The sequence below is a fragment of the Siphateles boraxobius genome, unplaced genomic scaffold, assembly GCF_051911475.1.
Source record: "Siphateles boraxobius isolate OS27281-9 unplaced genomic scaffold, OSU_SipBor_1 29, whole genome shotgun sequence".
Lineage (NCBI taxonomy): Eukaryota > Metazoa > Chordata > Actinopteri > Cypriniformes > Leuciscidae > Siphateles > Siphateles boraxobius.
The window spans coordinates 16,410,048-16,421,904 of NW_027508908.1; the positions used below are offsets into that span (position 1 = coordinate 16,410,048).

The window sequence follows — 11,857 nt, forward strand, 5'->3', positions numbered from 1 at the left end:
TAGCTGGCACAACACAACAGCACAAGGTCAATGAGGCATTTAAAAGTGATTTCATAAGAACAACAACTTTGAAAATGAAACAACCTTTCTGGGAAAATAATAAAAGAAAATGTTTAAAGCCTGCATTGCAATAATGTTAATTTATTGTGAAATGGCTTCACGAATGAGAAAATAATGTAGGGCAGAACTTGATTTTGGGGAGGGGAAGTTAATGTTTTTGATTAAAGATTACAAGTGCACGTGAATTAAAAAAAATAATAATAATATGTTAAAAATATATATCTTGGGCACTCTTAAATGAAGACGCAAGCTGTGAAACTTCAAAAAACGATGAAAAGCACTATAATGTTATATTACAAAAAGTGTTTTGTGTGATGTGTGCATTGTAGTGAAGATTTCTGAATCATAGATGTGTATGACCAGACCATTACATTCATTTGGTATTTATTCACTAGTAATATTCCACTCCTGAGCTGTTAACTACTGTGTTCAAATCATTTATTGAGTTGAGTTTGATTTATGAAATAATCTTTAAAGATATATTTAACCCCAAAATGGAAGATCTCTCATCATGAACTTGATCAACATATTCATTGAAAAGACAAAACTCAATAAATGATTTGATCACAAATAGGACATTTCTAATTTTCTCATTAACGCGCCAAAGTGAAGTAGGATGGATTTTAAGATATTTTGTGAAAAATGGTGTAAATTCTCTTCACTTAAAGATGTCATTCCCACAAAGCTATCTTATGAATTGGTTTGCATTAATCAAATGGACTATACTGTTATGTCATTTTGGAGCTTGACACACCTCATTTACTTTCATGATAATGAAAAGAGTGGCAAGGATATTCTTCAGAAACTCACCTTTTGTGTTCTACAAAGAACAAAATGGGTTTGGAATGACATGAAAATGATGGCAGAATTATCAGCACATATAAGTGTATTCCAGCCCGATACAGTGTAGCCCTGATTAAAGTATTGACAGAGCCGGTCCGAGCCTTTTGGGGGCCCTAAGCAGAATTTGATTTGGGGGCCCCCTCCCACTACGCGAAGTCACCTGAGCTTGACGATTATTGACACAAATGTCACGCAATAATGATACATTATAAATGAATACAGTGAGGTTATGTATTAATACAAAATAAATACTAAATAAAAAATAGATGCCTACTTAAATAAAAAAAGTTTTAACTTTGACTTTATTCTTTTACTAACTCTTTGAAACTTCTTACAACAAACTGTCTCAAAACATATAAAATAAATTATTTGCTAAAATAATGACAAAACTGAGAAATCAGAAACATTAAGAGCAAGGGTTCAACAATGACAATATTGTTGAAAACTGTAAAAAATATTATTATTTCTCAACTGTCTCAATACAGTGTAGCTGTCCTCAAAATCTTTTTTAATTTTTATTATTGTAACAGACTTTGTTGGATTGTACATGACAGAATCCAACAAAGTCTGTTACTATAATACGGGTAATGATGTACTGGCGCTCGTTGTATGTGTGTATGCAATCTATTTTTCCCCTCGGGGCTTGCCGTAGATAGGAATGGCTCGTGCGCACTTGGTACTGGAGTGTCACGGGTTTTTGGAGTTAGTGATCTGATGTGTGGTATAATAAAGTGGAGAAGAGTTCAAACTGCTATGTTTATTATTTATTCAAACTGCTACCCTTACACCTAGAAGGTTAAGTTCCCCTGCGGCTATTTTCTCCAACTTAAACCGATACCGTGACTATGCGCAGTCTATGCACTCGCGAGGTGTCTAGATTATGCGAATGACTTAAACACTGGCAGACACAGAAGCAGTTGTTGGCAGGTATATTGATCATGAAATCAGAATTTTCATATCTTGAATTATTCATTCATATTCATTCATTCATTTATGTCACTTGTTTAAGTCATCTAAAAAAAAGAATAATATTTAAACTTGATTGGGGGCCCCAAGCAACCGCTTAGTTCGCTTATGCCTCGGGCCGGCCCTGAGTATTGAAGTGGAATGAGAGTTCAAATATAAAGATTGGAATCTTTAAAAAAAGGAGCACGAAGTCAGCGAATAACACCCTCATAAAACAATATTTCAGGATACACATTCAGACAAGCTGTAAGCCCATGGAATACAATAATTACAGTGCTCTCTAATTTGACAAGTGTTCCAATGATCAAATAAATTCCCGCTCAGGAGATTAAAAGTAGACGCTTAATCGATTCCATCTGCACATTCCGCCATGTGTGCTGTTTTGCCTGACACCGACAACACATCACAAAGCTCCCTTTAACCTGTTCTAAGATCAGCCAAACCATGATCCTGACCAAATCCATTAGCATTATAAGAAAAGCTGATGAGCAGGTCTCGGATCAGTGCAAAAGTGCAATCTACCAAACACCCATCATGGTTTGTGGGATATAATGGGTTTTCTCCTAGCGGTGGAGGGAAAGAGAAAGGTCATAAAAAGGACAGATGAGGGACAGCAGAGCTCCCCTCCTCCCATTTTCCAGCTTTGTCACGGTCCCTCTCTCTAAACTCATGATCCTGTTTGAGTCAGGGGCTAATCCGCCTCTGCCCCAAGGACATAGAAGATTCCAGAAATCATAAACTCCACTCCACTCCACTCCGCTGCTGCTGCTGCACACACACTCATACTCCAATTCCCAAGTCTGCTTGTTTCTGTGTGACCGTGAGAGCAGTATTAAACAATCAGGCATTTGTATCTTACCTTACTCTCAGAGGCCACATTCAGTCTTTTTAAAACAAGAACAGGGTCATATTTGACAGGAACTTCCACACACCTGTGGCCATAAGTTCTCACTAAGCTTATGTACTGCAAGGTGATTCTAAATCTGTCAATAACTTTTTGAAAGAGTCCTTTCTGACATTTTATTATCAGATGGGGAGACAGGGACTAGTCTAATATATATATATATATATATATATATATATATATATATATATATATATATATATATCTCAGTGAAAAAGTTTTAAATACATTTTTCAAGGTAAAACATACAGGTCCTTCTCAAAATATTAGCATATTGTGATAAAGTTCATTATTTTCCATAATGTAATGATAAAAAATAAACTTTCATATATTTTAGATTCATTGCACACCAACTGAAATATTTCAGGTCTTTTATTGTTTTAATACTGATGATTTTGGCATATAGCTCATGAAAACCCCAAATTCCTATCTCAAAAAATTAGCATATTTCATCCGACCAATAAAATAAGTGTTTTTAATACAAAAAAAGTCAACCTTCAAATAATTATGTTCAGTTATGCACTCAATACTTGGTCGGGAATCCTTTTGCAGAAATGACTGCTTCAATGCGGCGTGGCATGGAGGCAATCAGCCTGTGGCACTGCTGAGGTGTTATGGAGGCCCAGGATGCTTCGGTAGCGGCCTTAAGCTCATCCAGAGTGTTGGGTCTTGCGTCTCTCAACTTTCTCTTGACAATATCCCACAGATTCTCTATGGGGTTCAGGTCAGGAGAGTTGGCAGGCCAATTGAGCACAGTAATACCATGGTCAGTAAACCATTTACCAGTGGTTTTGGCACTGTGAGCAGGTGCCAGGTCGTGCTGAAAAATGAAATCTTCATCTCCATAAAGCTTTTCAGCAGATGGAAGCATGAAGTGCTCCAAAATCTCCTGATAGCTAGCTGCATTGACCCTGCCCTTGATAAAACACACTGGACCAACACCAGCAGCTGACATGGCACCCCTGACCATCACTGACTGTGGGTACTTGTCACTGGACTTCAGGCATTTTGGCATTTCCTTCTCCCTAGTCTTCCTCCAGACTCTGGCACCTTGATTTCCGAATGACATTAAAATTTGCTTTCATCCGAAAAAAGTACTTCGGACTTCAAGTACAACAGTCCAGTGCTGCTTCTCTGTAGCCCAGGTCAGGCGCTTCTGCCGCTGTTTCTGGTTCAAAAGTGGCTTGACCCTGGGGAATGCGGCAACTGTAGCCCATTTCCTGCACACGCCTGTGCACGGTGGCTCTGGATGTTTCTACTCCAGACTCAGTCCACTGCTTCCGCAGGTCCCCCAAGGTCTGAAATCGGTCCTTCTCCACAATCTTCCTCAGGGTCCGGTCACCTCTTCTTGTTGTGGAGTGTTTTTTGCCACACTTTTTCCTTCCCACAGACTTCCCACTGAGGTGCCTTGATACAGCACTCTGGGAACAGCCTATCTGTTCAGAAATTTCTTTCTGTGTCTTACCCTCTTGCTTGAGGGTGTCAATGATGGCCTTCTGGACAGCAGTCAGGTCGGCAGTCTTACCCATGATTGCGGTTGATTAATGAAACAGGCTGGGAGTTTTTAAAAGCCTCAGGAATCTTTTGCAGGTGTTTAGAGTTAATTAGTTGATTCAGATGATTAGGTTAATAGCTCGTTTAGAGACCCTTTTCATGATATGCTAATTTTTAGAGATAGGGATTTGGGGTTTTCATGAGCTGTATGCCAAAATCATCAGTATTAAAACAATAAAAGACCTGAAATATTTCAGTTGGTGTGCAATGAGTCTAAAATATATGAAAGTTTAATTCTTATCAGTACATTATGGAAAATAATTAACTTTATCACAATATGCTAATTTTTTGAGAAGGACCTGTATATATTAAAAAATATAGTATATAAATGTATATTATGTGTGTTCACATATATATATATATATATATATATATATATATATATATATATATATATATATATATTTATTTATTTATTTTTTTATTTATTTTTTTACAAATAGGGCTCATGTATCCTGTATTATGAATATACTGACTGACTGACCTTGATACAATCAATACAATGAGGCAAGTCAGTTTTAGACATTGTGAAGCCCCCTTCTGCCCTATAAAGAAAGAGAACAGGATAAATTAAGTAAACAGATTAATTGTGGCTAAACTTAAAGGGATAGTTCACCCAAATATGAAAATGATTTCAACAATTACTTCACCGTTCTGAACCCATAAGACTTTCATTCATCTTTCGAACAGAAATAAAGATCTTTTTGATGAAATCTTAGAGCTTTCTTGTGGACAGCTGCACGGTTTCGTCTATCATTTTCTCAAGAGACACATTCGCTGTATATGATGAACAGATTAATTTAGACTTTTATTCGCATATAAACATTCATCAACACACACATCAGTTGTGGCAAACGGAAACTGAAGCATGTTTTTCTTGACGTGTGAGTGAGGTTCATTCTCGTGTTACGCAGCAACTGTTTATGTGAATAGAAGCCTACATTCAATCTGTTCATCATACAAAGGGATCGTATCCCTTCAGTCAATTTGGACTAAACCAATCAATTCAAATAAGATTAGTTTTACGACCTCTTTATAAACTTTTTGAAGCATCAAAGTTGTAGTTGCGTAGCTATCAATGGAGGGACAGAAATCACTTAGATTTCATCAAAAATATCTTCATTCATGATCCGAAGATGAGCTAAAGTCTTACAGGTTTGAAACGACATGAAGGTAACTAATTAATGACAGAATTTTCATTTTTAAGTGAACAATCCCTTTAAGTTCCAACTTTCTAAAATCAACTCTATGACAGATTCACTGTCTCAGTAGATTGTCACATCTGCAGACTGTTTAAACATTGTAAAATATGACTGAGGTGTTTTACAATGAACAAAGCAAACAGTATTTACAGCTATCTGTCGCCATTATTCCTCACTGTCATGTAACATGCAATGAAAGACAAAATGGCTCTGGGTTTAATGGAGCATTCTAATTAGAAAACTCCTTTGCTCTGACCTTTCTCAAATGACCAGGGAGGAACAAAACAATGATTATATTTGTTTTTACCATAATGTTTACACCTGCAGGCCTCCAATAGACAACTGAAATACCACACAGACGTTGATTAAAACATTTCATGATTGTCTATTTTTTTTTTTTTTATTGTGCTAGAGCAGATGTAAATTTAATTGAGAACATTATGTTTAGGTCATAAAGCCTTAGTCACTTTTTTAGTCTTTTATTTTTTGTAGTTGAATGAATTAATGAAAAAATGAAAGTATATATATTAACAAATAAATATACATGAAACTCGAAAAATTAGAATATCGTGCAAACCTTTGTGTATATATATAACTATATACATATGCATGATTATACTTTTCAAATTACTCAAATTTTATGAGATTTTGAATTTCGGGTTTTCATAAGCTGTAAGCCATAATCATCAAAATCATAACTTTTGCACAATTTTAAAATTTTCTGAGTTTCACCTGTATATGTCACATGTTAGGACCGTATGTAAGGACGCCCATCTGAGAGCACATAGATGATATCAAATTAAACTACGAACAGAGAAATCCAGCAGGAGACTCTCAAACAATGTTTATGATGGTCTTGCAGCCCTTACTACAGAGAGAGAGAAAATCTGTCTTTAACCCCCTCCCTCATTTCCTAGTGGCTCATTGACTTTGGAGGCACAAACTCATTAAACTGCTTCTATTGCACTGACTCAGCTTCTATGATATAGGTAGGGTTTGCTTCATTACCCTTCTCTCTAATAATTGATATTTTTTTCTTTTTTTACATTGAAGGAGCTTTTCACACATTAAAATGTAAGCATAAGACAAATATTTCCTGTCATACATTTTTAATATATAAGCAAGTAATTATAGTTTTTGTTGAAAGAGATTGCTAAATTTTAAAGGAATATTCTGTTCGACACAAGTTAACCTCAGATGTCAGCGTTTGTAACGATGTTGATTATCAGGGAAGAAGAAGAAGAAGAAGAAGAAGAAGAAGAAGAAGAAGAAGAAGAAGAAGAAGAAATAATACTGCAGTAATTTTTTAAAGAAATTAATTAATTTAATGTAATAAAATGAAATAATTAATTTTATAAATTGATCAAAGGTGACTGTAAAGACCATTATAATGATTTCTAATACAAATGAATGCTGTTCTTTTGAATTTTCTATTCATCAAAGTATCCTGAAAAAAAAATGCATCACAGTTTCCACAAAAAAAAATATTAAGCAGCACAACTGTTTTCAACATTGATAATAATTAGACATGTTTCTTGAGCAGCAAAACGGCATAAAATAATGATTTATGACGGATCAGGTAACACTGAAGGCTGGAGTAATGATGCTGAAAAGTCAGGAATTATATTTCACAATATTTTTTTTTTTCTATTAAATGCAGCCTTGGTGACCATAAGAGACTTATTATGTTTAAAAGTAGTGTAAGCACTTGCATTATTTCTTCTGTTAAAACTTTGTATTATGTAACACGTTTCTCATCATTTTTATGGTCATTTTAGAGTTTGATGATTTATGTTGTCAAGCGAGTACATTAGAGGACACTGGCTCCACTCGGAGATTGTAGAATCTGGCGAATGTGTTAGGTGTCGCCCAGCCTGCAGCTCTGCAGATGTCTGTTAGCGAGGCGCCATGCGCTAGAGCCCAAGAGGATGCCACACTCCGGGTGGAGTGGGCAGTATCACACCAAGGGGGCATGGTCGCCCTTGCTGCTGGTATGCCAAAGCAATGGTGTCCACTATCCAGTGAGACAACCTCTGCTTGGAGAGAGCCTTTCCCTTCAGCTTCCCAACATAACAGACAAGAGCTGGTCTGAGGTCCTGAAACACTGCGTTCTGTCTACGTAGGTGCGGAGAGCACATACTGGACAGAGCAGTGCCAAGGCTGGGTCTGCCTCCTCCGAGGGCAGCACTTGCAGGTTCACCACCTGGTCCCGGAAGGGATTGGTAGGAACCTTTGGCAAATATCCAGACCGGGGTCTCAGGATCACGTGAGAGTAACCCGGCCCGAACTCCAGGCACGCTTCGTCAACGGAGAATGCGTGCAGGTCCCCTACCCTCTTGATAGGTCCCCTACCCTCTTCATCGACAGGAGCTTAAGCTCCACTGATTGCAAAGGCTCAAAGGGAGCACTCTGCAGGGCAGTTAGAACCACCACGAGGTCGCAAGAGGGAACGAGAGAAGGGCGAGGAGGATTCAATCTCCTCGCTCCTCTCAGGAACCTGACGATCAGGTCGTGCTTCCCAAGGACTAATCTTCTTCCAAGTCATGACGTGCGGCAATAGCGGCAGCATAGACTTTGAGGGTGGAGGGAGACAGCCTTCACTCCAACCCTTCTTGAAGGAAGGAAAGCACGACACCGAACGAGCATCTCCGGGGGTCTTCTCAGTGAGAAGAGCACCAGCTGACGAAGAGGTTCCACTTCAACGCGTAGACGTGCGAGGACGACACTCTAGCGGAAGTGATGGTGGCCACCACCGTAGGTGGTAGGGTACTCAAACCTGCCTGGTCCCGCCCAGGAGCCACACGTGGAGGCTACAAAGATCGGGACGAGGGTGAGAAAGAAGGTCCTTCCTCAGAGGAATGGGCCAAGGAGGTGCTGTCGCGAGGAGTATGAGTTCGGAGAACCAGGTCCAGGTGGGCCAGTAGGGCGCAACCAGAAGGACCTGCTCCTCGACCTCCTTGACTTTGCGCAAAACCTGCGCAAGAAGGCTCACTGGGGGAAAGCCTATTTGCGGCCCCGCGGCCAGCTGTGCGCCAGTGCATCCGTGCCGAGCGTGCCCTCGGTCAGGGAATAATACAGGTCGCAATGGGTCGAGTCGTGAGAGGCAAACAGATCTATCTGTGCGTCCCCGAACTGGTCCCAAATCAGCTGAACCGACTGGGGATGGAGTCACCATTCTCCAGGGAGGGGCTGAAGCCGTGAGAGCTCGTCAGCTGCACAGTTCAGGACTCCGGGAATGAAAAAATGGCTCAAAGCGACCTCAGATGCTTCTGACTCCATAAGAGGAGGTGGCGGGCGAGTTGCCACCATCACCATCACCTTGACGGTTGATGTACGCTACTGTGGCGGTATTGTCTAATCGGACTAGTACGTGTTGACCCCTGAGCAACGCCCGGAAGCGGTGCAGGGCAAGGCGTACTGCCAGCAACTCGAGGCAATAGACATGCCAAACTGCTCAACACTACATGCGAGAATCACTGAGCTTCAGGAGCAACCTTACTCAACACCTAAGTGTGAAGAAATTCACTGAACTTCAGGAGCATTTATGCTCAACACCTGGGTGTGATAAATCTCACTGAATTTTTCAGGAGCATTTCTGCTCAACATGAGAGTGTGACAGCATGTCCATTGCGCATGTCGCCCCAGCCCGTGGAGGCATCTGTTGAGTCAACAACATGCCGGGAAGCTCATTCCAGGGGAACTCGGACCCGTAGAAAACTGAGGTTCGACCAAGGGGTGAGTACTGACGGCAGGTCGGAGTAACTGGTACTCGGAGGGTGCCGTGTTGCCATGCCCACCTCGGGACTCGGTCGCGAAGCCAAAGCTGAAGCGGTCTCATATGAAGCAATCTGAGCGGCGTACCGCGGCTGCAGATGCCATATGCCCCAGGAGCCTCTGAAAAAACTTCAGTGGAACCGCACTCTTGCGCTTGATAGTCTCAGGCAAGTCAGCAATGGCTGAGTGGAGAAGGCGACCAAGTCCAAACTGAGAAAAGAGCTCCTCTGCACGGGGCAAAGTTTACTCATTTCCCAGTTGACCCGAAGGCCCAGACGAGCTAGGTGCCGGAGCACTGGGTCCCTGTATTCGCAAACCTGGTCTCAGGAGTGAGCTTCAGACAGCCAGTCACCGAAATAGTTCAGGATGCGAACCCCCTGTTCCCATGGAGGAACAAGGGCTGCCTCAACAACCTTGTGAAGGCGCGAGGAGACAGGGCTAGCCCGAATGGGAGAACAGCATACTGATATGCGCGCGCCCTGACAGCAAACCGTAGGTATGGTCTGAGTCGAAGGAGAATGGAGACATAAAAGTAGGCGTCCTTCAGGTCGATCGCTGCAAACCAATCCTGTGGCCGCACACATCCAGAAATGTGTTTGGCCAGGAGCATCTTGAACGGCAGCCTGTGAAGGGAGCGGTTCAGATGCGTAGGTCCAGGATTGGCCGTAACCCACCAGACTTCTCCGGGACAATGAGGTAGGGGCTGTAAACCCGGACCTCATTTCAGCTGGAGGGACAGTCTCAATCGCACCCTTCGCCAGTAGGGTAGCAACCTCCGCACTCATGATAGCATAGCCATCGACCAAAGTGGAGCGGACTCCCCTGAAGCGGGGAGGAGACCGTGCGAACTGAATCGCATAGCCGAGCCGATGGTTCGCGAGGAGCAGATAGGGATGCTCTAGGCAGGCTCCCAACTGTGCCAGCGGCGTCAAGAACCACAAACGTCCCCCCGGTGGTGCAGCGAAGCGGAATGACTGGCCCAGACGTGGACAGCATATCGGCCCGGTGTGGGGGCAAGGTCATAACCGCACCCTGACAGAGGAGGCCAGGGAAGGACCAGCGTTCCACGGGGGCCTGCTCTGTCAGGGGCCTGGCGACAGAGGGGGACAGGGGCGAAGCGGTCCGTGGACGGCACGCCGTGTCAAACGCCTCTGGGACAGAGGGGGACGAGGAGAGCACGGCTTGTGGGCGGCGCTCTGTGTCGTCCGAGAACTCTGTATGCTCAGAGAAGAGAGAGTCAGCTCTTTCTGAATAAGGATTCTTCCCCAGCCCTCCACCGGGTAAAGGAGTGGCCCTGCTACCAACTCCTGGAAAGAACTGAGTCTCATCTGTGAGCAGCCCATCTCAAAAGTGCCGCTTAACCCGGCGTTTAGCGGGGGGCGGGGCTGGAGAGGGCTGTGGCATCCCCCCTACGGTCTTCCAGAGCCAGGCCCGGGTGAACGGGCGGGGTTGGAACCGTGGGAGGGCGCCTTCGGCGGTGAGCAGACTGAGGGATCTGAGCGGACGGCGGGGCCGTCGGGCAGAATAACCTAAATTTGCTCACGGGCGGTTGAGAACTGTTGGGCAGAAGCACTCAACAGCACCGCCGAAGAGGCCGACCTGGGAGATGGGGGTGTCGAGCAGACGGTTCCGCCCGACATAGTGCACATCAGACCGGTCAGCCCCAGACTGGTGAACATCACCTGACTCCGAGATCGTACGGCCACTTTCGTCGCTCGGAGAGCAAGGTCAGTGGCAGCGCGCAGCTCACTGAAGAACCTCGGGTCAGTCCCGCCCTCCGGCATGTCCATGAGCATCTGGGTCAGGTAGACCATCAGAATGGTCATGGGATGCAGTGAGGCGGCTGCCAGTCCTGTGGCACTATAGGATTTCGCCACAGACTAGTGTAGACGAAAAGAACTACAGGCTTTGGACGGGTGCTTAGGATTGCGCCGGGAAGCACTCTGAGGACACAGTAGCATGGCAACAGAGCGTTCAACCGGGGGGACCCCAGTGTACCCATGGGCAGCGGCCCCTGAGGGGAGGAAAGGCGGATGAGACCAACGAGAGGCCCCGTGATCTCATCATGCACGTCCGGGAGGAAAGATATTGGGGTTTGCCGTGGACGCGGGTCGGCGGCCTCACCCAAAAACCAATCGTCCCGGGAAAGCATGGCCGTCATCTCCGGATCAGACTCAGGCACAGCCGTATGCACACCAGAAGTTGGCAGCTGTGACGAGTCATCATTTCCAAAAGAATCAAGCCCACCTAGTGATGCTGCTACAGACACAGCATCATCCTCTGTAGCTTCAAATGAAAACACACAGGCCACCTGAGGGTAGACTCGTGGAATCATCAGTTTGCTAGCGGGCACCGTCATTAAAGAGGGGGGGCTGGGGCGTGGACACAGAGTCGGCGCCTTGTTCCAGACCAACACCCTCAGGTCACCCTGGCCACCAGCCGAAGATCGGGTGGTGGATGAGGGGACTCTCACTCTTGCGAGTTCACCGAGTCTCGACCTATATATGACGCGATGATCACGTTCCCAGAGAGAACATGAGTCATCCACGAGCGC

General features: G+C 43.9%; 1 long non-coding RNA gene across 1 annotated transcript in view; it reads right to left on the reverse strand.

Annotated features, from left to right (window-relative positions):
• Window positions 1-11,288, reverse strand: part of LOC143753942 (uncharacterized) — a 341,178-nt gene extending 329,890 nt beyond the window's left edge. Inside the window, exon 1 of the long non-coding RNA XR_013207843.1 lies at window positions 11,255-11,288. This is a non-coding gene — a long non-coding RNA (uncharacterized LOC143753942). The remainder of the gene's footprint in view (window positions 1-11,254) is intronic.
• Between the last annotated feature and the right edge of the window lie 569 nt (window positions 11,289-11,857).